Raw genomic sequence first — 4,943 nt, forward strand, 5'->3', positions numbered from 1 at the left:
TTTCATCAGGTCTCCCATGTGGTTACAGGGGCCCAAATGCTTGGGCCATCTGCTGCTGCTTCTCCCAGGCACATTGGGCCCACTGAAGTAGAGCAACTGGGGCTTGAACTGGTACCCATATGGTATGCTGGCATTGTAGGTGGTAATTTTACCTACTAGGCCACATCAGTAACTCCACCTTTGCCTACATTTATGCAGTTCAGTTTTGAACTCACTAGACACACACATCCAAAGCATTGTCCCGGGGGCACAGTTTCAATGTTCACAACTGACAGAGCATGGGCAAGTGATCATCAAGGACAAGTGCTAGCCTTGATGCAGGGCCCTCCTGCCCCCACACCTCCACCGCTGTGCCAAGCATTGCCCATGGTCACTGGCCCACAGAGAGCTTAGGCAGAATCCCGATAGAGGAGCTGAGTCCCAGGGCCAGTGTTGTGCAGAGTACTTCAGGAGCTCCTGGCACTGGCCATTATTAGCAGTGTGGAGATACTGGGACATTTCGACTCTGGTACAGCCATCCTGACGTAAGCCAGTTGTGTCTTAGCACTGTTTCATTATTATTTTTAGTACATTTGAAGGAAGACGGGACATGTTCATCTGCGGAAGAAACTCAGTCTTCATGTGGTATAAGAGTATCTTAAGTTCTTGCAGTCAGAGAGGGCCTGGCACTCAGAAGTTCAGCACCTTGGGGCTCCTGGCTCATGATGGGAATTTTGGGAGGGAGGAATGGAGGGGATGGAACCCTAAGTGGGCAGGTGGCATTGTGAGGGTGCAGGCCTTGCCATACATCAAGGTGCAGGGTATGTGGAACCCAGGAAAGGGTACAGAACAATGTGGGTGGTGGCACTGACTGGGCAGGTGGCAGGTGAGCATGAGGAGAAGGTGACATGGAGTACCTGAGGCCAAAGCTGCCCTCACCCATGGTATTGCTGTGACCAAAGCCACTCTGTGGATTTCTTTCTCTCTCTCTCTCTTGTCCTTTATCTGCATGTTGTCACTTGGAGAATATGGTCACCTTGGAGACTCTAGCCACAAGGTCTTGTGACTTTACAAAAAGCAATGTCAGGGTAGGTGTTTGGATTGGCGGTTAAGACGCTTGCATACCTTATCAGAGCACCCGGCTTCCAGTCCTGGCATGCACCCTGGGAGGCAGCAGGTGATGGCTCAGGTATTTGCATTCCTGGCAACCATGCAAAGTTCCCAGCTTCTGCCTGGCTCAGCCTTAGCCATTAAAAGTATTTAGGAGCATGAACCAGTGGGTAAGAGCTCTTTGTATCTGGCTCTCAAGTTAAAAAAAAAAAGTGTGTCTTTCATTCATCAGGGGCTATAAATGAACTCCTGCTCCCCAGTACACTCCTCCTCTCCAGGGATTCAACCTCTAGGTAGGGTGTGATGTGAGCAGAAGCTGGCTGACGATGGTGAGACAGGGCATCTCCCTAAAGAACATCCAGGCTTGGACAGAGAGCAGGAAATCCAATTTACTTCTCTGTGCATGGGATCTCAACATTGATCAGGATTTGCCAGGAATTCCAGGTCTCTTTGCCCACCCGGGGGCTGGACGGGATCCAGATCTTAGATTCTTTCTGGGCCTTTTCTAGAAAAAGCCTTGGGGACAAGTGTAATCCATTTATGGCCACTGTGCTGGTTGGGGTGTGGGGGCCCACCCAGGCCTCCAGGCTTGCTTGGGTCCTGAGAAGTCCAAGGGGGCATATCAGAACCTTTGAAATGGGGGTGCTATGAACCTCTTAGCTTGGCTCCCCATGGTCCTGAAGGGGACAGGAAAATGGCTGGTACAGGCTCAGCTACCTTATTAGCGATGTTTCCAGCACGTCAGGTGCCGTTTCCTGACCTCCCCACTTCCTCCCAGCAAAGGGTAATCATTGGAGTGCGTCTTGCCCCAAGACTCACAAGACTAAAGATAGGATAAACGTCCAGACGTGTGGCCTGGTCTATAGAAGGAACTGTTTCTTCCTGTGACTCTATCTCCACACTTTAAGGGGAGGCCGACGTTGTGGGAAGAAATGGAAAACAAAACAAAAAACCCCAAATGCAAATTTCAATTCTTCAGAGAGCCATCTCTGCCTGAGATGTGCTTGCGCATCGCTTGCTCTCTGCCAGTTCTGACTCGGAACTGTGTCGATCTGTCACATGATTCCTTTTAAAACTGGGCTCTGGCTGCCATGGCTCTTCCCACTGCCCATCTGCCAGGCTCCGAAGACAATCCAAGTGTGGGGTGGGCTGGGGCATCTGCCAGGGAAAGTGCTCAAGTCAGAGCAGAAGTGCTTGCCAGGCTGGATCCTTAGAGGTGATTTTATGATCCTAAGTAGATATCCCAGAAATCCTGTAACACCTGGAGACTGCAGGCTTGGCCATGCCTGGATTGTTGGCAGCAAGCCATGGCATCTTTCTGCCAGTGGGTAGGGTGTGAGTCTCCGTGGAGGTGGTCTCCAGGGAGGCTGGACAGGAGTGGGTGCGGGGATGAAGGCTGTGTCTTCTCCCTGTTAGCTGGGACCACCAACCAGCGGGCCTTTGAGGACCATTGGGTTCCCTCTGCTTGTGGCAGAGTTGTTGGGGGAGAATTTGAGAGGACAGCATCTGTGTGGAGCAGGGCGGGCCTCAGGAAGACAGGTGGCCCCAGTGTTAACCACTATGCAGAGCCTGCAATATCAGCCAGACATGGCCTTCGAGTAGAAAGAACACAATTTATTCTTTCTAACCCTCTTTCTCATCTTTTCTCTTTCAATGAGGAGGCCTTCAGGCAGGCTCTGGCCTTGGTTTATTAACTTCACGAAACAAAGCTTACTTTATTTTTATTTCAGTTAGCCAAATAAAATCTCTACAGGACAAACACCTCACCACAAAATATATAAATTAAAAGTTGCAGCCCACATTTACTCCCCAGCTGCCACATTTACATAAAAGACATCAGTTATAAATTAAATAAGTTACCCAGGTGTAGGATATTCTGTTAGGTCCAGCCTAGATCACCTACTTGCTCTCTAACTTTGTTCTGCATCCCTACTTGTATGCCACCTGAGGCTGTGGGCCTGCACACCGACTGGAATTAACCCCTTGAGGGCAGAGCACTTGAAGCCCCTTTACAAACCATTTGCCCGTAGGAGGGTTGGATTCAACAGTGGGAAAGCAGAGACCAGCAAAGTGAATTCCCAGGAGCCCCAGGCCACCTTGCAGTTCACCTGCAGGTTGAGAAACAGGAAACTCAGAGAGCAAAAGCAAGCCCTGGATGCCCTCAGGGCAGCAAATATAAATCACAGTGGAATCTGAGATCTGGAATATGGCCAAACTCTTCATTGTGCCAAGACACAAAGACACGGTCTCAGGCCAAATTTTACATGGGATCTCCAATTTCATTAAATGGGTCAGATTAATTCAAATCTCTTAATTGGAAAACAGACCTTTTGAGGGGCAGAATTGAGGCCACAGATGACACACATATAAGGCATATGTTACTAATCCCCTCCAAGACAGGCATCACCAATTGATCGCTGCACACCTCCACCTCAGGTTCCATCCTCATACAGCACTCCCAAGTGCCCTCTATCAAGCCAGGAGGTTTACCATTTGAGAAAATGAAAATCATTTACTAACTTCAGGCTTTCTCTATGTTCTGACATACTGTGTGTGGAGGAGGAGATTAAAGATAGGCATTGAAGTCTGACTCCAGTAAGACTCAGGTGCCTTGGAGTCATCATTTCACCACTCTGAATTCATGAAGTCTATTAAGTGGATAAGATCATCTAACTCAGAGTTGTTAGAAATATTAGGGTAACGTATGTAAAGTGCCTACTATCATGCTTGACACACAGCAAAGTATTAATAGGTGATACTTATAAGTATTATCTTATTACCATTTTAGGTTACTGTTGTCCACAGTGGAATTGACAATGGTATGCCCACTGAAGGAAGAAAAATCATAATATGATATAATAGGTTGAACCATGTGAAATTGATATCCAATGATTTTTGACTTAAAAAAATGGCAATTTCTTCTGATTTAATCTAACACATATTTCATTCAGATCACTTACTTGTTTCAACTTCATTAGATTTTTATCCCTCAAATTTGTTCCCAGAGACACATACCCACCATTCGAAGACTTCCTCCAGTCAGCTTATAAAGCAAGCAAAGCAGAAAGTCTGTGGAAAGAAGTTGAGGAACTGGTGTGTAGTTTTAGTACTTGTTCTCTACCTAGTTCTATGACATCCAAAGCCTGCATATTGGGGTTTTGTGAAGAGGAGAAGAGCTCATGGACAGGAAAGCACTTTGAAATGCTAAAATAATTGTACCAAAGCAAGGTATTAATTCCACTAGACAATGGCACTTTAGAAAACATTAGCATTCACCATTTGATGTTCAGGGTTTGTAGCAAAACTGCACAAGAAAGCATAGAGAAGTCATGCAATCATGCCAAATGGTGACCAAAGCTGATCTTGATGATACTTTGAAGTAGATCTTACAACTACTAAGTGAACATACAGTGCTCTGCCCTTGAAAATCATATCTTATCAAGGTGAAGTGTGTTAATGATGAAGTGAAAAATGCCTCAAATGTGGAGCTCTTAGATTTACACCAGAAACCACACACTTCAGACCAGCTCACATGGAAGACAGGAAGCACTTCCCCCTTCCTTAAAGGTCTTTCCGATGGGTGGAGAGAGTTCAGTTTGGTTAGGGTTTTGCCGCAACAAAGGGATAGACACTTCACACCCTCCCAAAGTCACTTTCACAAGAAAAAGCTTTAGTTTGCCTTCCAGAGACGCATTCTTCCGGTGTCCTCAGCCAGGGTGCAGGGGTAGTGAGGGAAGAGGGTGCAGGTGGAGCGGTTACGAGCAGAGGTGAGTGTGGCTCCATGCCATTCTTGGAGTTCCCTGCCTTCGTCCAGTGAACCTGGGTGAGCTTGGCATCCCTGGACAAGCTCACCT

This window comes from Ochotona curzoniae, unplaced genomic scaffold (assembly GCF_017591425.1).
Source record: "Ochotona curzoniae isolate NIBS_2020 unplaced genomic scaffold, NIBS_Ocur_1.0 contig_1071, whole genome shotgun sequence".
NCBI classification, from domain to species: Eukaryota; Metazoa; Chordata; class Mammalia; order Lagomorpha; family Ochotonidae; genus Ochotona; species Ochotona curzoniae.